This window comes from Passer domesticus, chromosome 2 (assembly GCF_036417665.1).
Source record: "Passer domesticus isolate bPasDom1 chromosome 2, bPasDom1.hap1, whole genome shotgun sequence".
NCBI classification, from domain to species: Eukaryota; Metazoa; Chordata; class Aves; order Passeriformes; family Passeridae; genus Passer; species Passer domesticus.
In genome coordinates this window covers 28380627-28408607 of record NC_087475.1, presented here as the reverse complement: position 1 = coordinate 28408607, position 27981 = coordinate 28380627, and the positions used below count along the sequence as shown (strand labels likewise).

At 39.7% G+C, this 27981-nt stretch overlaps 1 long non-coding RNA gene across 1 annotated transcript; it reads left to right on the top strand.

The window, feature by feature from the left end:
* Positions 1-629: 629 nt before the first annotated feature.
* Positions 630-27981, top strand: LOC135293593 (uncharacterized). The gene is made up of 2 exons (XR_010355683.1): positions 630-817; positions 21512-27981. It is a non-coding gene; the product is annotated as an uncharacterized LOC135293593 (long non-coding RNA).

The following is a 27981-nucleotide window of genomic DNA, read 5'->3' as shown; positions in this document are numbered from 1 at the left end:
AGCCAGAGCCTCCTACAAGGCAAGGACACACACTCTGCTACACAGGCTGGTCTGCATTCAGTTTCTGAGAGTCATTGAGAGATTATTTTAGGAGGTGAAAGGAAGTGCAGTCTTGTTTAAAAAAGTCTTTCCAATGGAGAGATTATGTCATTCTTGTGAAAGATGGTGCGTTGCTGTGACAACATGTACTCTCAGGAATAAGCTGAGAATCAGCAAAAGAGAGCTCATCATAGCCTCTTATCTCCACAGAGGTGTCTGCAGTTCAAGCACAGTTTGAGTAGCTTGGTTTCTCCTGCTGTTCCCAAGGGAAGGGTGCATACTTACAAGAGGACATTAAAGAGCAGAAAACAACACTGAGACGTTATTCTCTTCGGGGAGAAGGGCTTTTCAAATTTGTTACCCGGCAGATCAACTGGTGTGTTGATTTAACTGATACAACACAGCAATTGAAATTGCCATGAGCGTTGGCATGCCAGTGTGATCAGCCTGGGGCCTGTGCTGCCTTTGGCTTTCTCTGGGAGAGAGGCACGAAAGCTTTTTGCAGCTGGGAATGCTGTGGGCGGTGAAAAGATGAAAAAAACAAAAGCCTTTTCTCTACACTTGTTATTTCCATGGCTGAGGCTGGGGTAAAGAGATATGTCCTTCTGTTTTCCATCACTAAGTTTAACTAGCTAATATTAATTAAATTATTTCCATCATTTTCTGCACTTCTTGCACTTGGAATAGGCCCTTGACTAATTCTTACCTTCACATTCATCATCTTTGAAGGATCATGCTTTCCTGAGAAAGAAGATGCATTTCTTTGCTGCAGTTTGAGGTAAGAAGGTCAAGTAGTGGAGTAAGACTGTCATTCTTTCAGCTGAAAGGCTCCTGGAAAATGCCCTTGAAGTGACAGGGAGGAATATTCTTTTCTTCTTCAGGAGATGTATGTAAGAAGTTTATGTTGTTCTTTCTGCAGCATAGCTTTCTCCTTTTCTTTGAGTAACAGTAACATTGTGTATTTAATTGTGGTGATGCATGACCTCTCAGCTAATATTAGGGGAAATATATGTCTTTATTATTTTGCCTCACTTTCTCTGGTTCAGTAGGCATGCTCCATTCTTTCTTCAGCATTCTCTATGTCTATAAAAGGATTTTTCTCTTTCAGATTAGGGGAGGGATGAAAGTAATTGATAGTTACAGGTGGTTTGTTCAGTGACTACTTCCTAAAATCCTAGTAGCAGTAAAAGTGGCCCTCATTACACTAACATGAGTGTTGCAGGTAGGAAAATCTATTTCCATTTGGGAAAGATAGGTCTAAGCCCAAATTCTCTTGGAAACTTTCCAGAGTTTATAATGAAATGTTGTTTGTAAAGACAAAAAGGAAATTTATGCCTTAGCTGAAAGTGTCCAGGAAGTATGCCAACCTTTTTTTGCTTTATTTGTTGACTCTGTCAGAGAATCTGCTTATCCAGGAGGCTGTTTTCCTCTCCTGAAGCAGGGCTGCTTTTCAGCAGACTGACTTTCTATCAAGGTGGTATTCTCTGTCCTGGTATCCCAAGGAATACCCTCAGAAATATTTGAAAGGATGCAAGCCCCTTATGTGGCAACCAGATTTAATGAGGTGGCATGTCTGTGAGAATAGGTAAGCAGATCAAACTTCTTTCCTTTTTTTTCTGTTTTGTGACCTTTTCAGTAGCACAAGCAATACAGATACATAAAATGAAAGATATCATAGTTATAAGTTGTTCAAAAAACACGTTAAAATCAAACTATTCAAATGATCTTGTATATAGTTCCAAACATTTTTTCACCATTTTCATGTCAAAATATTAATTCTATTGGCCTATTTTTGAAAGCCCATGAACTGCATATAGAGAGGAATGAAAATATACACAGATAAAATATGCTCCACTTACAGCCTGAGTGCATTTCATTTTGGACAAAATTGCAAATGAAGGTGGTGCTTAAGAAAACGAAATATTATCAGTGCTAGCTCAAGCCAGGCATTGTGCCAGGAGGCTGTGGAAGAGCTATAGGGGAAAGCTTGCTTAAGTACCTAATAGCCTGATTTCCAAAACCCTTTCTACTTCACTCCCAGCCCACTCTTGTTCAAATAGTGTCTAGTTAATGAATTATGATGACAATTATGGTGATCTGGTAATAAAAATGAATGAGGATAAGTATGAGGCCACCAAAATCAGACCCAGATATCAGAAGGGCTTTTAATTATTCTCAAATTCCTGTCAAACTTTAAAGAAAAAGATTAGGAAATTAAACACTTAAGGTGTCACCAGTCTTAACAAATGAATACCATTAGAGTGTCTTCTTCCTTTCCTCAGCTGGAAATCACATGACATGGACTGAAAGCTGTGAAAAATGCTCTTCCTATCACAGCATCTGGCTTCTTGGCAGCCTTGACTGGCTTGTTTTATTGGCTATTTCTGCATTGCCTGCAAATTTCTCACACTGTTGTTTGGCTATTAGGTTTACTTTGTGCTCTTAGAAAATGTTTTATTTAATTCCTTTTGAATTTAGAGAATTTCTCGACTGTATTGATAAATCATGCAGTGCATGAATCACTAATCTTTGACTGCCAAGCTTCCTTGAGAGTGGAAGAGAAGAAATGATAACAGAAAAAGTGTTAAATGTGATGTTTTTCAAGGCAGAATTTAAGGAGTGCAGTGGATAAATTAAGGTGACAAAAGAAACCTGCCCTTCTTCCTCATCATCTGATGCAATGTTGTGCCACCCCATCTTGCTCCACTCAGAAGGAGAGCGATAAAGTGGCTTTTATGGGCATCTGACATTCAGCCATGGTCAATCCACTGCATTTTCCAGCCTTCTGATACACTCTAAGGCTTTTCTGTACATGTTCTGTAGTGAATAATAATCAAACTAAAACAAAATGGTTGATCATAGCCAAACTCTCATGCACAAACATCTGAAGCTGGAATGACTTTTAAAGATTCTGAACTTACATCACTGATAACAGGAAGAACAATACCTGCAGTAAAGTCAGTGAAGTAAACGCATACAGAACACTTTTTTAGGCATTATGGTGCAAAAGACTGACCTTATTTCTCATTTGCTTTGGAATGTTGTGATTGGAATTGTTCAGATTTAAGCATTCAAAGAATGTGTCTCTTTCCCTCAATCCTCACACTTCAGAGCAACTAACATGAGTAAGTGCACATATAAATATAGAATTGCTCAAAAAAACCTAACATCTATATATCTATGATTGCATTTCCAAACAAATACTGCATTTCCAAACAAAGCCATAGTGTATTTCCAAATATGAAACCAGATCCCCATAATCTAATAGATGCTGAGAAGCCTGGAGAGTTTGTGGTGGCTTTTGGTGTCACTGTTGAGTGGCAAAAAGCTGTGAAACTTAGAGGAGCTCCATTTCTTTCAGTCCAAGGATAAAAATCCATTTCAGATTGTCCCAGGATAAAATCTGCCTTGCATTATCACGACCAAATCACTGGGCTGTGGTGCCAGCTGACTGCCTGGATTGTCTGAGGGGAAGTTCCTAACCCCTGCACATGTAGTGTATGTAATTCATTATGCTTGGAAGTCTCTGCCCCAGTGAGTGAGGCTGCAGGAGCCAAGCAGCCTAGACTCCCTCAGATATTGCTAAGCTCTAGCCCTCCAAACTGCAGGTTGCTCTAGGCTGCATGATTTGGAAGCTGTTGTCCTTGAGTGACAGAATTCAATGAAGCTTTCATTTCATTTTAATTTGTGTCCTGCAAGCCCACAGCCCCATCACCACAAGAACTTTCCTCTTGTCCTGCCTGCCACATCTCCAACCTCCATCAGAACCCTTCATGCCTCCACCTTTCCAGAGCTCCACTTTTTGTGCCTTGGTTCCCCTCTAGTTACAACAAAAATAACATGAGTTTTGGCCATCTGAACAAGTGTACAAAAGGAGCTCACCACATTCATAGTCATGGTGGAATATTTATTTCTGTGACACATTATTTTAGTACTCTTGTACCTTCATACAACCACTTTCCCTAAAGTGTGTCAGATTTAAGTATTTTTGAGACATCATAGTGAAAGGTAATTGCAATTATGTCAACAGATTTGGAGGATATTAGGAGAGGATAAGCAGATAGATGGAAAAAATTATTAATTAACTTTTTCAGTAAGTCAGGTTAAAACAAGGCTATTTTCTCTAATTTAGCAGAAGAAAGTTATTCTCGTATCAATAACAACTTTAGAAAATTCTGGCAAAGCCTGAAATGTCCATGTAGACTTATCTTCATGTGACAGTGTCTGGAGTCATGACTACTGTCTATGTAAGGATTTATCTCACCATGTGTAAAAGTTGTCATGGCAACAGCTCTCTGCAAATAATTATATAAATAATAAATGAAAGATTTTATGAGCACACATTAGAGCTGTAGTTCTTACAGAGCTGCCTTTTGCTGCACGGAAAAGGGTCACAGAAAAGAAAAACACAGAGTTTTTCTTGGTGTGCTATTTATTTGCCTCACTCAAGGATGTAAAACATTTACTTTAGAAGGTGAATACTAAAAATTATTAATCCAGAAAATAAATTTCCCTGCTGAGAAATAACACAGTTGATGTTTCTTAAAGCCAGAGGTCAGAAGCACAGGTTCTGAATCTCTCCTAAAGCAGTGAAGCAAATTAAAAGCTGCCTTAATAAGACTCCTGGGATTCCACCTGTACAGACACATTCCCAGCAGGAGCAGAATCACCAGAGGGCTGCTTTAATGTTCTTTACACCCCAGACAGAGACAGTGACCATGGAAAAGTTGCACAACTAATGTATCTGCCCTCTTTGTACCTCTGGCTCTCTCAATCCAGCACGTGCTGGTTAAAGCTACCATAAACTAACCTGCTCATTACCCTTTCCTGATCTTTCTGCAAGTACTCATCTTTGTTCTTACAAGAGGAATCTGAGTAATCATCCATATGTATTCCACATGTTCTCAGGGCCATGTCCTGCAGAGATTCTCCACACAGAGCTGAACACATGAACACATGCAGGGGTGCCTACAAAAAGCACTGAGGAACCAGGTGCTGCATGTTTTCATCAGAAGGTACTTAAGTCTCCTCATTCCAGCTCCAGGGGGTTTTGTGTGTAGGAGTGCTCTTTAAAACGGAGAAATTGAATCAGTTTTTTGGTAGGAGGGTCAGAGGGAGAACTGTTGTTCATGACGTAAAACCAGTCAGGAAGATTATGTGTATATGTTTATTAGAAGGGTTCATTGGTGATGACTGTTATTTTCAGCAGTCTTGGTGATTCAGGAGGCATTATTTTCATGTGCAGCCTGATTGGCTCACGTTATTGTGTATTATGCCTTGTATTTTTCGTTAATAAAGAGATAAACACAATGCTTCACTCATCAGTTTGACGTTTCAGGCAATTTTTAACCATGCTTTCCCTAATTGTTTCGTTAGGTCTATTTATAATTTTGATAAAGCTTGTTATATTACACAGGCAGATCATATTTGCATGTTCATATATGTGTATGTATACATATATTTATATTTTACAGTTCTGTCATGTCAATATATAAAGTATGTAAAATGCACAATTAATAGAAACAAAGGAAGATTGATCCAGCCAGACTCAGTTACGAACTTCAAGTCATATTGATGCAAGTATCTCCCATTAACATTTTGAGATTTTTTAGGTTCTTCTGAGTAAAAATAAAGATCTGCTTTTCAACATGGTTTTAAGGTGTAAAAAACTGGGTTTTTTTACTAAAGCTGAAAATTAGTTCTAAGCCAGGATTTTCTTAAGCCCTGTCCTGAAACCAACTCCCTCTTTTTAAGCCAGGAGACAAACAGCCTAAATATCTCCATAAAGCAAAGTTGGCTGTCTGTCAGATAAGCAAATCTCAAATTGCAGGAAGACTGGATTCAGCAATGTGTGTAGTTTTAACACATGAGCAATATCTCACTGACCCTATACTCTTACTCTAAACAAATATGTGGCAGTCCTTTCAAAAATAAGCACACCAGTCTAGAATGTTAAGCACTGCTGCAGTAACCCTACTGAGAAAATGGTAGATCAATTGTTTTTCTAGTTCAGACCTTTGAATTAAGGAGTGTGGATGATAAACCGAGACATACAATCATAGCTGACACTAGTAAAGTCTGTATTTTAAACAAAGATGTGTATCTGGTTAAATACAGCCTCTGAAGCCATGTCCTTTCAGGTGAACAGCATCAAAGACTGAACCCTCTTAAGTTCATCACCTCCTAAATTCTTGTGTATGGTTCTCAGAATGCTCTACTGATGATGGGTCTCATTCTGTCTGCTAAGTTTACTTTGCTGTATCATATGTCAGTAATATGATATCAATATTCAGTAATCAATGTCAGTAATCATCAATATGATCCAGATGTCTCCAGACCAAAATTCATTAAACTATCCCTGATCCCATGTAACAGTCTTCATCCCTTTAGAACAATGACTAGAATTTTACAAAATTTCTGCCTTCAGGATGAGAGGACTTCCAGTTGAGAAATATTATTACATTTCTGGGGTAAAAATGACCATATGATCCTAGGAAATAGACCACAATACAGAAGGGAAAAAAACACAAGTCAGCAGTCTCTAATGGTATAATGGGGGAAAAAATCCTCCCTGTGTCCCATAGCACAATTTTTTCAGTCCTGAATGCATAAGCAAGACACATACCACTGACCAAAAAACAATTTGCTATCACTATAGATGTCAATGAAAAGTCCTTTTGCTACTTGTGGCTAGTTTTCAGTCTTCCAAAGGAAGGAAAAACCCTAATTTCTCCCCACTCTTCATCAAAGCCAAGCTGTATATCTGGAGTGAAAAAAACACAAATTTCATCCTGTGCCCTGCATGTGGTCAACAACCCTAAAACATAGTTTCAGCTTAAAACACTAGCAATATGTGGAATAAAAATACATGACCAAATCTCTTCAAACCTCACTTGCATCTATCAGCAAAGGAAACATTGGAAATCTTAACCACTTGCTTAAATTGCAGGCTCTGAGATTACTCTCACCTTAGAATAGAGCTACTATCAGCCCTTTCACATTTTGACCCCATTCTCCTCTAACTGGAAGCCTCTCCCAGAAACGTGCTCCTTCAAGGTTTATAAACTTTCTTCATCTTTGTTTATCCTTTCTTAGCAAGGACCTACTAGATTCACAGGAAAGACCTATATGGTAATCAATGTGCAGCAAAGCACAAAGAAAATACAGTAAGTCTTGACTGAATGGTGATTTGTATATTTCTGTATTTTGTTTGGCTTTTTGGGGTGTTACTGAAGCAGATGAAACTGAAGCATATTTTCTCCTCAGCTAAATCTGCTGGTCTGGCCTAAGTAACCATTGAGACCAAAATATATGGGGAAAAAAATTGCATATCCTATCAGTACATTCCCTAAAAGTATCACATTGAGGGCAAAAATATGTAAACTGCATAATGAAAACCATGGAGATTATTTTAGCATAAAAATTGTCTCAAGATCCTTTGCTGCTTTCCAGATTCCAGTGGCTCTAACCTCTGCTAAAATATTGTTGTGTGAGCAGAGGTCATACCCTCTGTTAATTGACAGCTCACTTGTCCTCTGGAGGAAGGAAAACTGCATGTTCAATGTAAGAAGAAAAACATAACATAACCTGAGTAGCTTGAATTTCATCTAATCCACCAGGAAGTAAGCTTAAATGCAATACTGAGGAGTTGACCTAAGTCTCTTGTGTTCCTTCTGCCTTTTTCTTAAACTGATCAAATGTCTTTCTTTACTTTTGACAATTTACTCTGTCTGGCACTTTTCCTCATTTATTGCTGGTTCATGTACCTTCAGCTCCCCAATGCAAATAAAAATCCTATACTCTGCTTTAGGGTAGAACTATTTAGATTCCATTTCCCAAAGAAGATGTTTCAAATAGAAACCAACACAATGAATGGCAGCACTAAATTATTTATTCCTTGAGATTTTCTTCTTTTTATTTGTGATGGTCCAACTTGGTGCCTGTATCATAAAATTGATTACAACAGCAGATGGTTAACAGTACCCATGAAACCCACACAGATCAGATAAATTTGTACAGATCTAGATCACACAGTAGCAGAATGTCAAACAGCACAACAGCAACAAAAAAAGCCAAAAAACCCCACATTGCATGGACAGTGTGCTTTTTTCACTAAGAGGACAAATTCATATTTTATATTCGTGCTGCAACCTAACAAAAACCACATTTACAGGATTTCAGTTTACTGAAGAGTAGCGCATTTGGTAAAATTGTTTTCAAATGTCTTTACGTTTGCTCCCTCGCACATTAGTTTTCCAAGAAGTTGTGTTTTTCTTGTTTCCCGTGTAGCTGGATATGACACTGGGACTGTAGTCATTGCTGGCCCTGATGTCTCAAACAACAATAAGCCTGAGGTATTTTATATCTAAATTACAGTGGCAAACACGTCTCAAATACGGGTATTTTTTTGTGCTATCATGGATGCTGCACATTTTTTATGCATTTAAAAAGAAATATTACTTTCTAAAGTCAAGTTGATTTCTACTCCTTTCAGTATTTATAGGTTTGGATTAAAATTTTGTAACCATATCCATTAGAGTGTACATATTTTGAAGATAATTCTGCCAGATCATCTACTTGGGCAGGAGCAGCCAGTTGTGACAGGGCTTTTGCCAAAAAAAAGATTCTTCCACAAAATATATACTGCTAGCCATCATTTGGTTATTTATCATACTGAGTTTATATCTGTTCATAAAGCCTGTGGCAATAACCTGCATTTTCCCCCTTTCAAGGCAGGCCAGCCACATTGCCTTAGTGCAAATGCTCCTTCTGCCTTTTAAAGTCACACATCTGATTCCACCATGGCACTTCAGACAGTTTGCAAGCACCCTGTGCAGGAGAGGGAGGCCCAGAAACTTGGTCTTCCAAAGGAATAGCAACATTTGCTTTGGAATAAATTTGTGCATGTACAGATGAAGCCAATCCAGTCCTTTGGGGAATCACCCAACCCCTTGTGAACTCCTCCTCCAGCTCCATGTGGATGCTGTCAGAACTTGTCAGAGGCAGCATGCACACAGCCCATATTCAGCAAGTCCATTTATTCTCTCCTAATCTGTCTAAACATTCTTTTTTTGAGGAAAGCAACTGGATAGCATGGGACTTTCCCAAAAGTACTGGAATTAGTGCCTGCACAGTGCAGTACTTATGGAACATCTGGATTCTACGCTGTATCATATCTGAAATGCAGATGTTGAGTAGACAGGTGACAGGCATTCAGCTTATAACAGCTACCAGATTGTAGGAGAATCTGTGCTAAGTACAGAATCCTTGAAATGCCCTAGGACCATGAATAGGATTAAGAGGAGATGCCAGGTAAAAAATGTGAAATGTTGATGTTTTCTTGAAAAGTCTCAAATTCTTCTCAAACTGAGACTTTGGAGAAATCCTGCTTAAGGAATAGAGATCCATAACATGCTTCACAGAGATCAATTCATAGAAAAACTGTTCCCTTGATCACTTGCAGGAATCATGACCATAGTCAGAAACTTGTCCTCTAGCTTCTTCAGTGAAACTCGAACACCAAGATTCTTTCTGCAGCTGTGAGTTTTGCACATAGTTGCTGTCCTGGACTTTTCAGTGCTGGGGAAGGTTTGCCAGAGGAACTGAAGAGATCTGAGAAATTAAAACAGACATATCTGAAAACTTCAGGGGCTTCAGAGGACAGTTTGCTTTAAAATTCCCTTTAGAACAGGGTTTCAATTATTAAATATCCCAGTCCAAAGATCTTCTGACAAGTATGTGAAAAATATTTTGATAAACCCTTAGACTTTTTGATAAAACCTGTGAATGCTGTGAAAGAGGACACAGGTTCAGAAACAAGTATCCCAAATAGGTGTTCTTACATGACTGTTATGTTAGCTAAGAGACGACTGAGTTTTTAGGAATGACTTCATGTAGAGAGATTGGTGATGTTCTAACATGTTTTTTCTGCACATTTTAAATTATCTATCAGCTTCTCCTATAGTGTCCTCATTGATCTTAGAAATTTGCCAGTGGCTTCTGTTTCATTACTTGTCTTGTTATGATTCCTCAATACGAAAGGGCATAATTTGTAAACCATAGAGAATTTATGAGGATTTCTGGGCAGATGTATGTATTCAACCTGAATTCACTCCTTGCCCATGAAAGTACAAATCTCTACTCCTAGGAAAAAAAAAAAAGAAAAATAAGCTTAGCAAACAATTCCAAAACTAACAAAGCAAGATTGCAGTCTTATCCCAAAACACAACACAAATCTGTAGAACAGGATTTTGGGAAAGTAATAATCATCATGGTACCAGTGAAACTGTTGATCTGACTGACAGTCTTTAGAACTGCAAGTAAATAATGTGAAAAGACTTAAAGGCACATTTTTCCTCTGTGTACTTGGCAATTCCTGAATCAAGGAATATATTTTTTTTTCTTGAGCTAATGGTGACAGATAATGAACCAGTTCATGAAAACACAGACACAAAGATGTAATCCCAGTGGAAAAAAAAAAAAATTAAAAAAAGGAAATAAAAGAAAGAAAAGAAAAGAAAAGAAAAGAAAAGAAAAGAAAAGAAAAGAAAAGAAAAGAAAAGAAAAGAAAAGAAAAGAAAAGAAAAGAAAAGAAAAGAAAAGAAAAGAAAAGAAAAGAAAAGAAAAGAAAAGAAAAGAAAAGAAAATATTTTCCTAAATTGTATCTTATTCTATTCTGAGTTCTGTCCTTTTAACATGAGATTTGAGAATAGATAAAATTCAAAGGTAGGGAAAGCACATTCTTTATAATCATTTCTACCCCCTTCTGTGGGTATCTAAATGTGTCTTTTTCTGCACCTTCAGACCACTATATATTATTTTCAATTTTGATGCCACTGGCTGTGATAAGGGAAATATAGAATAGTGAATTTGTCAAGTGTAAAAGATGGAAAAGGATCCTCCAGCTGTGTAGGTTTTATTTTATACTTTTTGGAACAACAAACACTGAGAAAATTACCACCTTTAGGACTCACACACCATGCATAGGAATAGCAATAGGCTTTCCTAAATGCAGCAGATCACCCTGGAAGTTGGCAAGCTACTCCAGAGTGGAAGTCACTGAAAAAATCCAGCTTGTGAGCTCTTGCTGGGGTCAAGCAGGACTGGAAGCATCACTCCATCAGAACTCCACGTGGCATGGCGCCTCCAATCCTGTGCAGGGATGCTGAAATGCCACTCTCTTTCTGTGATGATGGTACCCAAACAAATTAGCTTTGGGACTGGTCTCACAGCTGGTGCCTCTGTCCTGGTTGAGGACAAAATCTCAGCCATGCTGGTTTGGATTTGTTATAAATTATTTGTAAAGCTCCTTTTAACAAACATCTCTTTTCCTTCTCTCTACAACGCAGTCTTGAGGCTTATAGAGAATTGAAGGGATATATGTTTGAGAAACGTTACTTTGTCTTCTCAAAACAGCCCCTGAAATCATGAGCTGATTAAACAGCTGAAAATATACTCAGTGTCAAGGGCAATTCATTTGCATGGGCTGTACTAGCTAGATAACCATGGCCGTCCTAATTTGGACTCTGTGCAGCCAGAACACACTTTCCAAAATCCTAAGTATTCTGAAAACCAGCTGAAGAGCTAGGGATGAGCTTCATTCTGAAAAGCAGGCTTTATTTAACCTTCCATCCTGCATTTAGCACCAGTTTCTGATCCACATCTTGTCTCTACACCAAAATGGTAGTGCATGTAACCTACAGACACAGACTGAATTAGCTCCTGACATAGCACACAGGTGCTTTATTTGAAATGAGTCATCAAGCATTTGAAAGTCTGCAGTGCACACTGAGCCCATGTCTTCTGTTCTTTTGACTTCCATGGGGTGTTTAGTCTGTGCCAAGAAGGAGGCATGTGATTGACTTGAATAATACAGAGATAACCAACACATCTCTGGGTTAGAGACCCGCCTGGAGAAAATCTCACCAGCACACTTAAAAACTGTCTCTAAGCACAGAGTCACAGCACACACGGGCAGCAGCACTGCGAAGGGCTGTGCAGTGCCAGCAGGAATCCACAAACACCTCAGAGTTAGAGAGCAAAGGCTTCCCCAGAGGTGTCACTTATGCTGCTGTTGTTCCATGCTCACCACTCCTGTCCTGCAAGGGGCTGCAGATTACATAGAAAACCCTCAATTAAGGCTCCCCTATCCTTCCTTTCCTGCTGTCAGGCTGCACAGTAAATAAAGGTGCTGAGGCTGCTATTAGGCTGGAGATGCCCTTCCTTCCTTCCTGTCTCTGTGACTGGAAGGGGACTCCCCCTCTGTGTGCTGCTGAGTACTCACAGTGGGGTGCTTGCTCAAGTGCAGACACTGACTTGCCACCAGGCAGCTCAAGAAAGCTGAGACGATTTGTACCAGCACAGGATCTGACCCTATATTTACAACTGATGCAATTCCAAGCATCCACGAAATATTAGTTCTGTGAGTTATGCCAAGAACAGCAATGAAGTTGAATAACTGGTTGAAAATATACATAAGCAAATTTGTCCCCAAAAGCTTCAAAATAATCCAAGTGTGCTTCTCCATTACAATTAAATGAGAGCTGGAGCTCTTTATTATTTAGTGGAGGGAAAGGGAGCAGGGAAGGGGAAGAAGATTTATCTGTGCAGCCTTGGATTTGATTTTCTCCATTGTCCAGAGTGGCAGCTATTAGCAGAGTTTGGATGCTGCTGAAGGGGAGGGGAACAGAGCTTCAGGCCCTTACTTTCCTGCCAATGCAAACATCTCTTCAAGATGTACTGGCACTACCTGTGCTGAGCCATAATTCAAATGCACGAACGAACATTATTGTTAAAAATACCATTCCTGTCTCCAGCAGATATCCTTGAGCAAACACATGTTGTTGATCAGAGTGGTTGTTGCTCTTTGCCCAGAACTCATCATCCAAATTTTCCTGCCCTGCTGATGCAGATCAAATAAGGAAAAGAAAATCTTAATTCACTTGACAGTGGATAGGGACCTCTCCTGAATATTTCCTGACTGATCCTCTGCCAGCTCGTCCTGATAGTTGGGGCCCAGCTCTGCAGCAGGAAGCCTGGCAACCTCAAAGCCTGGGAATAAAATCAAGGCAGGTAAAGGCTGCCAGACACTGAGCTTCTTAGTAGCTCTGAAACCAGACAGCTGGAAAACCTAGGCAGATGAGGGAACCTTGTCAATTATGGTTAGGATTGTTTGACAAGGCATAGCACTTTTACATACTGAAACAAATTATGAATATTTTCCTATGCAATATGAAATTCCATTTTGCTGGATGCTGCTCTGATGTAAAATTGTTTGGGGCAGGGGGCAGGCCTTTCTGGACCACAGGGATTCTGCTCTTTTCTTTCCTTTAGCAGGTAAGAATCCAAAGTCTGTTGTCTTAAATAAATTTCAGCTTCCTGAAAATTGTGCTAGTGTTTAACATTTGGTTTCTTCAGCCTGGAGAAGAGGAGATTGAGGGGACGCCTCATTGCTGTCTTCAATGTCCTCACAAGGGGAGGCAGAGGGGCAGGCACTGATCTCTTCACTCTCATGACAGTGACAAGACTCAAGGAAGCAGGATGAAACTGAGTCAGGAAAGGTTTAGGTGGGATATCAGGAAAATATTTTTCCCCAGGGGATGGTTATTGTATGGAAACAGGATCCCTAGAGAAGAGATCACTGCATCAAGCCTGAGTTCAAGAAGCATTTGGACAATACTCTCAGGCATAGGGTGTGATTCTTGGGGTCTCCTGTGCAGTGCCAGGATTTGGACTCAATGATCCTGATGGGTCCTTTCCAACTCAGCATATTCTATGATTTTGTGATTCTATGATTCCATGAATAAGACTTTGAGCTCTAAAACATATTAATGCTCTAGTTCTAGAGACCAAAATTAATTTTCTTCAATTCATGTCCCCTTTATACCCCTTTGTGAACAATCATTTGGCAACTAATATAAAACCCTCAGGTACAATGATAAAAATAAACAGCATTCAGGTGCTAATGCCATAATTTTAAAAGGAGTATATGCTCATGAAGGATGGGAATATTTCCCCTTAAATCCAATAGAAAATATGCCTTTAAAAGTTTCAGACTAAATTCCTATACTTAGGCTATTCTCGGAGCAATATTCTGCTGTTGGAATGAATCCATTTTTGCTCCTCTTGAAAACACATAGCCCCATGCTGACTTGCATATTGTTTAGACAAGCCTAATGCTCTGCCCTTTGTCTGGTCTATTTAAAGAAAATCAATCTGCATTCCTCTGATGAACTTCATAGGCACTGGTGTTAGACACTTGCTTAGACTTGCCTGCTTAATGGAACACATTCTTATTCCAAGCACCATTTTTTAAAGTAATAATGAGACAACCAAGAGTTTACCAAAAGGAGGTCACAGGTGAATGATAATTATTGGGCAGGAGCAAAATCCTTCTTAGACAGTCAGTGATTGCAGAGAGGAATTCCTTTCAAGCTTGAGCAATTGTCTTAAACAACTACGCTCGCACACATACAGGATAAGCTATGCACCAGACAAAGAAAAGGAAACAGATGCCAACAAAAATCAAGGAAAAGAGGAGAAGGAAGGCAGGCAAAAACAAAAAAGCTGTCAAGACAATGAACATCACTGTGATATGTTTGGGAAATGATTGGGTTAAAAGCAATTCCTTAATTCACCTTTTGAATTTGTGCTGAACTTCATGTCTCCTGGCTTCCCCTCCCTACCTTTTTGTCCATCTGTCCATCTTTTGGCTGTAACTCCTGTGGGTGAGGAATCTACCTTCTTACCTGTCTGAAAACTGCCTGGGTTTAATTTAATGTTTAAAACCTGTCAAGTCTGGACAAAGTAAATTTTTGCCAATAGTTTGAGGTCTTGGACCTTTTGAATGAAGAAATCCCCTTCTTGTAAATTGGCTCATTGGTACCAAACAGGAAAGTGGCTGCATGCCTCTGTATGATTATTGTTTAGGAGTATTTACAGCATGGAATGTGCTGTATGTGATACTATGTATGCATCTCCACAGTATTATACTTTAACACTATCTGGTAATTGCACAGATATTAAAAAAAAACCCAACCAAAACAGAAAACTGAAGAAAATAGCCTGTAGGCAAACCCACTCCTAATGACATCAAAAGGATGAATATTGGTTGAATATTGGTTAATATCTGTAATAGGGTTTCTGCTTAATAGTGCACTCTCCATTTCTGGTGGTCTTTTAAAACCTTCATGTTGTTCCAGCCACATTCATACTTGTCACTTGTGTCAGAGCCCCCAGGGGAAAGAAACTGGTGGCAGCATCTCAGCAGTGGTGCACTCTGACCATCACAGCCACAAGAGCAGCAGGGTGGCAGCAGAGCCAGTGCTCACTGCTCCCAGCACAGCTGAGCCGCAGCCGTGGGCAGGACTGATCCCACCATAACACTGAGGCTGGAAATAAATACATCTTCAGAGCTGGAGTCATGCAGCTCTCTTAGTAGGATGGCTGGAGTCTGCTCCTCTCACAGATCCACGGCCACTGTATTCACTCACACTGTGCAAGAGAGTTGATAACACATCAGTGGGAGGCTTGTCATCTCCAACACTGTTTCCTATGCACTGCAAGTTACTGACGTGAGCTAAGCCATCAGTAAAAGAGGAGGCTACTGACTCAAGTCTCTCTCTTCTTCTGGATCTTCATAGGCTTTGCCCTTGGGGAGGAAATGACAATAAAATTGTGATTTTGTTTTCAAGCTGAATGTCAAGGAAATTAAATTAATATAAAGGGAGTTGCTGTTTGAAAAAAAAAAACTAGATATTTCTGAAATTTTATTGGGCCACTAAGTGATAGTTCATGAAAAGACAATAGAGTTTGTCATCATCAGCTGAGTCACCTTTTAAACACCAGCAAGCAGTGAATATAGTGATCATCTAAGTAGTTTTTGCATGCTTTCTGTGGGGATAATGCTGGATAGGGATGCATTTGATCCATATGAACTGAAAATGGAAGAGTCATAATGCCCTAATTTTCTTTGAGAGCAGAAGTTGAATGTTGCATATGGATAAACCCTTATAAAATAAGGGCTTTGTCACCCTTGCAAAATCATGGCTCACGCCTTTGGCTAAGCAGAAAAGGACAGTGGGAAAGAACATAGGTGAACTGGAGGTAGAAAAACAAGTTATATAACCATTACATGCTCACATCATGGTTTGTGGTGGTTGGGTGAATTATATTTGTTATACTTAAATGGAATGTAGCTGATAATGAGCTAACTGCTTAAACTGCTTAAAGGCCCAGTTTTTGCAATAAAGGGACTCTTCTTTGCACTTGCCTGGGGACTCTGTACTCTTTTCTCCTTACAGTTGAACAGTGAGAAGAAGTCATCCTAAACAGGTGTTCCTGACATCTAGCTGCTTGGACATTTTTGCTTAGTTGTGCCTGCACGTACAGGGAAGATGGCAAAAAAAAAAAAAAAAAAAAAAAAAAAAAAAAAAAAAAAAAAGAGGAAAAATAAACTGCTCCGTGTTGACTGGATTAATTTCCTTTTCAGCATTCACAGGATGCACATACCAATGTCTCAAAGCAGCAAAATAATTATGTCAGGCAATGGTGGACTTTTCTAAAATCAATCTATCGATCTATTTATCCAACTACAGCAAAGATCTTAATATCTTTTATTCAGTGCTCTGAATCAAGTTTGCTCAGTGTTACCAAATCACTAAGAAGGAGGCTTTCACCATGCAGAATGGGCTGCCTGGCTTGGATGCATGGTGTTGTGGTTTGACACTGGCCCAATGCCAGGCACCCACGAGAGTCACTCACTCACCCTCACCTGCCACGGCTGGGCAGAGGAGAGGAAAAAAATCAATGAAGGGTTCACATTGAGATAAGGACCAGGAGAAAACATTTCAAGGGTAAAACAGGCTCAGCTAAAAGTTGCAAAGTGAATTTATTACTAACAGAATCAGAGGAGGATAATGAGAAGTAAAATAAGCCCTTAAAAACACCTTTTTCACTCCAGCCCCTCCCTCCTTCCCACAGCACAGGGAGACAGGGCATGAGGGTTTTGGGTCTGTTCATCACTGAGATTTTCTTCTGCTACTCTGGGAGAGGAGTCCTTCCCCTGTGACACCATGGGGTCCCTCCCACAGGAGACAGTTCTCCATGAACTGCCCCGGTCTGGGTCCACTCTCACAAGCAGCAGCCAAACTACACCTGCTGCAGTGTGAACGCCCCCCACAGGCACACAGTCCCCAAAAAACTGCTGTGGCATGGATCTCTCTTCCATGAGGTGCAGTCCTTCAAGGACAGGCGGCTCCAGCCTGTAAATGAAGGGCCCCCATCTCCACCAGGACCCCCACTGGATCACAGCCTCCTCCAGGCATCCACCTGCACCTACCTGGGCACTTCCTCCATGGGCTGCAGGTGCATCTCTGCTTCCCCCATGGATCCCCAGGGGCTGCAGGGGCACAGCTGCTTCACCATGGTGTCACCACAGCCTGCAGAGGAATCTCAGCGCCTGGAGCACCTCCTCCTCCTCCTTCTTCTCCACTGACCTCGGTGCCACCATGTTGTTTTCCCTCACATGCCCTCAATTCCTCCTCTCCTCTGATTAGAAGCAAGACCATGTGTCCTTTGTTTTGATTTTCTTCTTATATATGTCATCACAGAGGCATTACCAGCCTTTCTCATTGGCCCAGTTTTGGCCAGCAGCATGTCCATCTTCAAAGCCATAAGAGATTGGCTCTGCTGGACATGGTGGAAGCTTCCAGCAGCTCCTCACAGGAACCATTTTTGTGGCCCCCCTGCTACCAAAAACCAGGCTGTGCAAAACCAATGCACGTGGAAGCCAGTCAAGAATAGACTGGGTCGTCTTCAGATGGGTCCAGTGTCTCAAAACCAGAACATCTCAGCACAGAGATCACAATCCTGGAGGAGGTATCATGGGCTGCTTTGATCAGAAGTCAGTCCCAGCCCCTGTTTGAAGGCCACATCTACCTACAAGGTAATGCAGTTTAACTCCTTGGAAGTGTTCAAGACCAGGCTGGATGGGGCTTTGAGCAACCTGAGTCCCTGCTTGTAGCAGAGAGGTTGGAGCTAGATGGTCTTTAAGGCTCCTTTCAACACAATGTTATGATTCTGTGTCTAGGACAAGCACAGAGCAGGAGAAGGTTGTAGGGACAAGAACTGCAGAGAGAGGTCCAACTACCTGGAGTGAGACTGGGAGAAGCTGGTTAAAGGCAGAAGTGTAGAAGAAATAGAAAGTAGAAAAAGTGGGGACATGAAATGAAAAGTGTGGGAGTAAAAGGTGAAAGAAGTGCATGCAAGGAAAAAGGACAAGAAATCTCTGTGAACAGATCACCTCCATCCTGCCCTCAGCTCCCAGCCATTACTGATCAATATCCTGTGCCTGCCAGCAGCTGAGGGCAAGGGCTTTAAGCAAAGGTGAAAGCCACCTGTAACGAGCTATTGCATTGTGATACAGCTAAAGGGAAGTTTCTTTTTCACTTCAGGGAGCTATTTGCCTACAAATGGCTTTTTTTCCTTATAAATTTGATTTTAACAAGTGTAACCTAATGATATTCATCTTGATCACCTATCTGTGTCTAATCCTTTTTAACCTTCTGCAAAGTGTTTCTCTTGAGTGATATTTGTCTTGGGGTTACAGAACTGAATTATGTACTCTGGTTTTAAATGTTAGTTTTAAATGTTTCCTTTTCCAATTGATTTTTTTTTAAATTTTATCTGCAGCATCCAACATATATCTTTCCATTCATTTTAGATGACAGTTTAATATCACCTCATACATTTCCTCTCTAGACTAGTCATAACAGTAGCTAGCCAGGAAAAAAAAATCAAAAACAAAAACCATAAGCAGTATCTGTTAAAATTACCTTTTTTGAACAAAAGTACTGAAAAGATGGGGTTTTAGCTTTCTTCCTAATATCACACAGAAAATTTTCATGTCAGTAATCACTTCATTAGTCCATCTGGACTATAGTTTTACTTTTTAGAGACAGGAATTGCCAAAACTGCATGAGATGTAAAATGTGGAGACAGCACTGACTCACAGACTGTTTTCAAACCCTGATACATGCAGTACCTTCTAATTATCTGTTTTTATATTGCCTTTCCTCATGAGGCCAATGTTTTTCTCATCTCTCAAAACATAATGTTTCCTCTCTATTTAGATGGAAAATTAAAAAAAAAAATCTGGATGAAAAGTGTTACCATATCCTTTCAATATAAATTCCCTTCTACTGCCACTTACATTTGTTACTATCCCAGCTACTGATCTAACTCTGGTAGATCTCTCGAACTTTCATCTGAAAATGCTGCTTCATAGGTCAATAATAGCCTTGATAACACTGTCACACAAGGGTTAATTAAAATCAAAAAGATAACAGCTGGTTCAGCAGACTGGCTATAAAATAACATTGTTTGTTTTAATTAAAAAGGGAGCAGTAGGACTATATGTTTTGCAAAAAAAGGAAGATGATGTATTCTGAAGAAAAAGATTCATTTGGTGGAATCTGAAAGTTGCATTAGCTAGGAAAGCAAAATTATCCTATCAGGAAGTACTTTTCTCTGCGGTGAATGCAATCTGAGACACAAAAAATACAGAGACAAAATCTCTAAGCAGGTAGACCTAGGAATGTCTACAGCAAAACAGCAGAGAGGTGAGAAAAAAACCCCTTGGTTTAAATTGAGTAAGCAAGTTCCTTTCTTTCATTTCTTGACCTATGTCTTTTATAAACATTGGCAGCCGTGTTGTCAATTTTGCTTAAATAAATCCACCCTTTCCACACTCTCCCCCATCATTCTACCATAACTTGGCTTAAATTAAGAGCAATTTTTTCTGACAGCAAAGCATTCCTTCCCTAAGGATTTGCAGGAATTTACAAACCAGAGCAGTGGAACACCTTAACCAGATACCTCAAGCTCTGCATCCCCAGCACATTTCTCAGCCTTTCCAGTGGGTCAAGGACCCTCCAGAATGTACATCAGTCTGCTCTCGTGGGGTCAGGAGAGACACTAACAGGGGCAGGCCAAAAGGCCTTTCCAGCTTGTATCAAGATGTTAAAGCACATGCAAAAACCAAGTCAGGCCAATGTAACAACACTGTAACCCTGAAGCAGAACATCCAGTGTCACTGGCAGTTCCTTAAATTCACATTTAAACTCTTGAAAGGAAATACTTCAATGTCATAGCATGCAAATTCAGAACACGGCACTCTCTATCTGTTTGTTTTTGGGAAATTATCCAGGATCTGATCCCAGATATACACAAGGGCCATTTTTGCATTTCTTCTTAACAAAGGCACCCACAAATATTTCATGGAAGGACACAGAGCTATAAGGAAACAACTTTTTTAGATAAAAAATATATAAGTAGTTTATTAGGCCAAGTCTTAAGCACACTTGTGTTTCATATCTATGGAAAGGATTGTGCCCAAAATGTATTTGTATTGCTCAGTGTAGTTCACTGATCTAATTTAAGTTATTACATCTCCCTATAACCCTACAGTCACACATATCCTGAGACCATTTCAGCTATTCAAACACAGTAATTCTTACCTGCCTACAGACAGACAGCAGGAATTTATATGTTTAGACTTGAGCTGAGAATAACTTTGTTTTTAGGAAGAAGTGCATGTTTTGGTTTTATTCCCATTTGAACAAAAAAATTTACAGTTTAAAGAAAAAAAAAAATCTGAGAGAGAAAAGTACTGTACCCCACAAAGCTTTGGGAACAGCAGCTCACTTGGCTGGCTTCCTCTGAGTCCTTCCAAGGCCATGGGCACTGGCATCTGGGGCTGCTCCATGTCCAGTCACCCCCCTTCCCTCTGACACACTTCTGGCTAACCAACCAGGGGGTGGGCAAATCACTATCAAAATTGGACAGACTTCCACTTGTAGGTTTCAACAATCTTCCATTTTATTTAAAGAGAAAATATTTCATTTTTTGTTATGTCTGACCAGGTTGTATTATATAGGCTGGATAAAGATAAATCTTTGCAATATGTCAGTTTGAATAATGTTCTGAAGCCAAACATCTGGAAATATATATTTTATCAGTGTAGCCTGTGTCAGACAAGTTAATGTTGATACTTTAAGTGTTCCTATCCTTATTTCCAAGACCTGGATCATGTTATGGGAATTGCAGTGCTCATGGCAAAATGACTGATATGAAACTACAGGAATTTTAAGCCCTTGGGGGTAATGGTATGCTTTAGTAATCTGATGCAGAACTGAACTTCATGCTGATTAAGCAGAGTGGCCATCTTAAATTGATTTCCAGAAAACATTTAGCTTCTAAAATGCTTTTTGTTACAAGAACTTTGTGGAGGGAGTACAGACTCTGCTTCTGGCAAGAATTAATGAAGAACTGGTTGGTATGTTAACAAAGGCACCCCCGCCCTCTTTGTCCCTCCCTTTGGGCATCCCTAATATAAATGCATCATTAGCTAGACTGTCCTTTCTGCCCTTTTAAACACAAAGAGGTTCTAACTTGAGATTATTTTGCTTTTCAGTGTTACCCTCCCTTCTCTCCTGTTTTTCAGTGAAGACTACTTATCACTGATATTATAGCTTGAGACATAGAAAGATATTTTTGCTGTTTCTGTTCAAATGAGACAACTGGATCTTCCACAGGGAGGTGGGGAGACAGACCCCTCTCTTGATAACAACCTGTTCATGTGTCCTGAACAAGACTCTGACATCACCATACCTGCAAATGTGTCCTGCAGTTCAGTGAACACAGACATGGGTGAGAATTTCAGTAAGTCCTGCTGGCAGCAAGTTAAATGAACCAAGCAAAACCTACCAGCCCTGCAGATAGGAAGATCTACTTTCTCCTGTAATGAAAGTACCACTAATATCTCCACTAAGCAGAATGTGATTTTCTACTAGTAATCTGATGGTCCATTCCAGGAGAACATTTTATGACTGTATATTTTAAATCTTGATCAGTGGGAAAGCCCAAGTCTTGGCACAAATATAAACAGTGACAATAAATTAGACACAAGCAGGGTGCAACTTCTCCAGATCCCAAGCTCAAATTTACAAGCTGTTTGCTGAGGCTTTGTGACTAATGGCAGCATAAAATATTTTAGTCAACTGGCAAAGTGAGAACTCAGAATGATTGAGAAGTTCTTAACTGGCTGCTCTGATTAACAGTGGGTAAATTACTATCAATGCTGGTAATAAATGCCATTAGCAGTAATTCACTGAAAACCCGTCCATAAGCTCCAATCATGTCAAAGTTCAGCTAAAAACAACTGACCAGTCTTGGCAAGTTCCAAGCTTTGTTTACTTCCCCATGACTGCTTGAAGATGTTGCAGGATGCAGTGGGCTGTGCACACTTGTGCCTTGAAAAGGATTGGAATGGCTTTCTTATCCACTATGACTCTTTCCTTTAGCTGGGATGACAACTGAAACATGTTGATGCTTGAAAGCAAGCAATGCTCCTCTGCTGCCTCCAGTAAGGTCAGAGTGGCAGGACCTGGAGACCCAACACTACAGCAAAATTCAGTGCTCTGCTGTGAACTTCAGGAGAAAACCAACATGAAGTCTGGCAGAATTTTGGATCTCCAAAGGAGTTACCCTCTCCTGCTCCCTGCCTGCCCTCCCTCCTCCCTGCCTTCTGCCACGGAACACCTTCTTTATTTGCCCCAGAGTAACAATATACAATTTTGTCAATCTCTACCAACTCCACACAGCAAACTGGCACTGAACAGATTCATCCTATGGCTCCTGACTAACATGTCCTTATGTGAAGCACAAAGGCAATGGTATTATGTATTATTGCAATGAGGAGAGTCATTATTCCCATAAGTTACAGTGAGGGAGTATGCAGTAAATTTGCCCCTTTATAATATTTATAAATATTATATTTAACAATCTATAGTGACATAAGCTATTACAGAGGTCACTACACAGCTTCTTTACTGGGACCTCGAGTATTTGCTTCAAATAATTCTATCATACTCTCTCACAGCAACATGACTAAAAGCTATTGCCTTTTCACATGCATACAAATTTGTGATGAATTTCATAAAATTGTGTTGCTTCAGCTCAGTATGTCTGGTACTGAACTTGAATTACAAAATGCAAGCCTCTCTGCTTTCCTAGTCTTGGGCATTTCTAGCACATATTTTGCCATATGATTTGATATTGTTCTGATTTTTGGTGTTTTGAGATGCATGTGGGCCAGATACATTGTACTTGACTCACTGAGTAATCCAAAATCACTGAGAAGGGAACATAGCACAAGGCACACAAAGGTTATGTGACCTTTTCCTCAGGGAACAAAGCTGTGGCCAAGACGAGGATTTGTCCAAATGCAGCTTCCCCACAAGAAATGAGGTGATCATTTGCTTAATCAACCTAATGAGCCACTGGCTGTTCATAGCCACACACAGATAGACATTCCTGCTGCCGTGGCTTTAGTGAAGCAGCACATGAAACACCAGGCATTTGAGCTGAATTTGATGCCCTTCCATTTCTGGAACTGGCAGAATATTGGTCTTTCAGAATATTCAAATATTGAATAGCAATGAGCTGTCAGCTAAAGCTTCAGGATAACAGTAACAAGAAGTCAGCCTGGACAAGGAAGATTTGTTTCACAGACATGAGATGGAAGGATACTGTCAGCACCCCACATAAATGGTGAAACAAGAGCAGGGGGAATACTTAAAGAAGCACATGCAACATTGGAAAAATAACATAGTAATTATTTTAACCTATTAGGTGTTCATTCCAACAAAAGTAAATTGGATTTTTATTCCCATACTGGTAGTAATGTATTCATCCATGTTCATTGTATTTCCTATTTTCATTAGAGAGGAACCAGTGTGCATTCAAGTAATTACAAAAAAACTTCAGGCTCCTAAAATATGCTTATCTCTCAAGAAGCTGCTGTTAAATGGCTTAATCTAAGTATGCTATACATAAGAGAAATGCAATACATTCTTAATTTTATAGTTTGCCATGTGAAACATTTTAATAAGACATTTTCATTAAATTTTACTGTTTCTGCTATCTAGAATAAGTGTTCAGATATGAGACATCTGATCTGCTCCTCAGAGCTTAGTGACAAAAAAATATTTAGGAGGTTTTTTTAAAGGTTTTTAAAGGATATTTTTAAAAGATATCTGATGCTCCAGTTTCCTCCTCTCCCAAAATCTCATTCTTTAGAGGAACATCCATATCTCTCTCATATTTACACATCCTTTTCCCTGTCTCATTTATCAGCCCTCAAACCTTTAATGAACTTTCCTCCTCCACATAGCAAGCTGCCTCACATTGGCTCACATCTTTTCAGCCACAAAGGCTTTTTGTGTGAGTAGTCAAATTTCTTAGTCCCTGCTCCCAAACAATTTGGAAAGCACATTTGGATTCACTGGGGCCCAGTCATGGTGTCAGATGATTTCATGAAAAAGAGCTGCACTTTCATGGTGTGTAAGTCTGCCTCAGTGTTTACACAAGTTACTACTGTATTTCAATGATCAGTTGTAGCTAAGAAATGGCAGCAAACCATTTGCTGCCGATGCAGATCAGCTGGCTCATTTGTTGGTTGTAAAAGATCCAGAGTGGTTGTGTGTGTTTGCTGGTTTGATTATGGGGAGGGGGTTATGTTGTTTAAAATACCCTTTTGTTTACTTAAAAGCTATGGTGAAGCATAAAAGAAATAATAGCTAAGAACTTCTAGTTCTGCAGAGAAATAAGCTGTTGCAACAGAGGTTTTGCTGGAATAAGACTTTCCCATAAGGGTTGCTTCTAGGTTTCTGACATCCTCCATGCAAATGTGAAGTGAAATTGTCATACAGTGTCAGTGCAGTAGTCACAGAACTGCATGGCCAAATGAAGATCTCATGGCCCAATCAGTGTTTTGTCATGGGAAGTCATTAGGTAGACATGGGGAGAGAGGTTAGAGAAGGCTGGAGCCTTGCCTGCTTCTGCTGTAGAGAGCTGTAAGCCCAAGAGCAACATTAATTTGGGTTGCTTCAGTTGTCATTTAGAACCTCTTTTATAGGCTGTCTCTCTTCTACAAGACATTAAATAAGAGTTTGTGTTTAGAGCAGTAGGTGGATTTACTTTGGATTCCTTCAATATATAGGGTACAAAAATATGTTGTGGCTATAAGGTAGATTTCTGGGGCATTTCTAAAAATTAGAACCAGGTCTGCTTCCAAGAGGGTATTATGTTTGAACTTAAAAGGTTTTCTTAATCCCTCTGTAAATGCAGTTTAATGGAAGAAAAAGAGAGAAGAGCTGAATGGAATGCATAAAGTTTATGGTGCCTGCTTACATCTAATGCCATTTGGGAGAATGCTAATATGGTTATTAGAATAAGTTCCTATACTGGGTCAGTAAAATTTTCAAATGCTTCATTTAAGTTTCTCATTTTTCTGGGATTTTTCTCGAGGAAAAAAAATGGAAGAGGAAGAGGACATTTGATAGCATGACTCTTGGATGTAAGAATATTTAAGTTTCAGCCTCTTCAATTTTATGGTCTTCTCAGTAATTATAATCCATGAAATGTGAAGGACCAGACTTGAGGTGTCATTGTTTAAAATAAAAGGAAAAATAGATTTATTTTACTTATGCATTCCTATGCTACTCTGTTCTGCTAATGTATGAGAGCAAAGTTAATTGCATAGGCTGGGAAATGGATTGCTTGGACCGACTGAAGTTAAAATTAGAACTTTAACTCTTCATTGCCCTGTGTATTTCATGTTTAGTTACTCTTAAACCAAGTGGGTGTAAAATGTCACTGCTGCCATCATGTATACTGATTAGGCACACAAAATACAAATTATTTTGGGATAGTTGCAAGGACCAAAGGATGTTTTATGCTCAGGTCCTATTAACATATATACGCATGTTTGTTTTATGTATATTACTTAAAATATTACCATGCCCTCTTGTGTGAAATGCTTTCAAGAAATTAACTGAGCTGAGGAAGTAACAAGAACTCAGGTATAGGTATTTTTAAAATCAAAAGATAAAACTGTTGTAAGTAAGGCAATGTTCTGCAAAGCCTCACATTTTCTCTCTTAAAACTATCTACTTTGAAAAGAGGTTCCTGCTAGGTTGTTTGCCTAAAAAGCAAAGCTAAGAAAGAAATTTGCAGAAGTAAAGTAATCCTTTAACATGCTTCTCTTGCTGTGCTTAAAAACGCAGGTAACAATCTCACCCCTCAGATAACGTCCATAGTAATGTAAATACAAAATCTACCCCAAAAAGAGAGCTGAAGCATGAATATGTGAATGCTCCTACTTATCTCTCATGTACAGCCATCATGGTCTTTTATTTCATGCTCAGCTAATACAAATCTGCATATCAAAGAAAGTAATAAAACTTCATAAACCACAGAAGTTGCTTTATTTAAAATTAACACAGTTGCTTTTTTTATATAGTTTCAAGTTAATCTATTAAAACCACATAGAATGACCTCTTACAAAGAGAGCAATTACTTGAAAGAGTAACTTACCATGACAATGCACGGCTGTACACACTTTGGAGAAGTGTCACTTTTTGAGGCAGAAAGAATGTATCATATCAAAACAGCTATTATCAAATAATCTGCAATGGACCTCTTAACATGGAAAAAGAGAGAGAAAACTTCCCACTTGCTTTTTCACAGCATCTGGTTTGCAGGGTTTGGATGCAGTCTGGCCTCCCATCCCCTAGTGTGAATATTCTTTTCTTTTGTAAAACCTGCCCAGACCATCTACAGCCTTTGGCAATCTGGTCAGAAAAAATTATATTCAGACAAAAAAAGGTGCCATATTTGCATCACGTGGATCCTTTTTTTCAAAATCTAAGCCTTTAACCTCTTCATGTAATACCTTAGGAGGCAGAGTGATATGGAAGGAAATAAATAAGCAACTCCACTTGACACTGAAGTCCAACTCTCACGCTCCTTGATTCCTCATCCTGTTTTTCACATGTTCAGTGTAGTAATCTGCAAGCCTCCTAAGTGGGAGTGAAATACTACTAAATTAAATTTCCCTCTTCATTTTCCCTGCTTGCTGTTTCCATATCTCCTTTACAAATGTAGAATTCACTGCACAGGAGATACTTCATACCAACATGTCAGTGGTGATTTCTGAGCTGCTAGGCCTTTCCTGAGTTTCTATATTTGCCTGCTGGACCTTGTTCTGTTGCCCCCCTCCAGAAAAGGAAGCTCTCAGTGAAGCTGGTTGTCTGTTCCTGTTTACTTCACATTGCTTCAGAGGTTTTGCATTTTTCTCACTGTTGAAAGGGGTATAACTCTTTCAAAGGCCATGTGGGACGGACTTGGTGGCTTCTCTGAGTTTTGTTTGAAGAACTAAGACCCATAAGCATTATGGTACTTGATTAACTGTCTAGCACATTTTCCACTCTGTGTTTCTGTACGTACACTCTGCTCTCTGGATGGTAGTCATAGGGGGCATTGGTGCTCTGAATGAGGAAGAACTGCTGTTCAGGGAGGTTTTAAACACTCATCTGGAAGCCGCTGATGGCCAACTCCTTACTCAGATGACAAACAAGGAAAATAGGAATTCTTCCAGGACAACAGCAAATGAGGGTTATCACTAACATGTTCAGAGCCATCCTAAGGGCCATCCACCAGGACTGAGGTCTTGGGCTGCCCTGATTCCAAAACAACACTCAGAAGATCTTTAGCTGCTACAGGATTTCTGTGTGGGATCACAGCTGACAGATGTGAGGCACAAAGGAAGGAACAGCAAATATGCAGCAAGCCCAGACACAGTCCATATATGTGCATTGTGCCAAGAGCCTCCCTGTGACACCCCTGCCACTGCTCGAAGGAGACCTGCACGCCCTGATATGTCATGCTGTCCAATCAAATGTGGATGTACAAGCATTTTTTTGCTAAAGGAAGAAAATAATGGAAACATACCTTACTTGTCTTGAATTCCTATTTCAGTCCATGCATATGTGTATAGCAATAAATAAACAAAATCTGAGAAGCTTTGCATGTAATATCCCA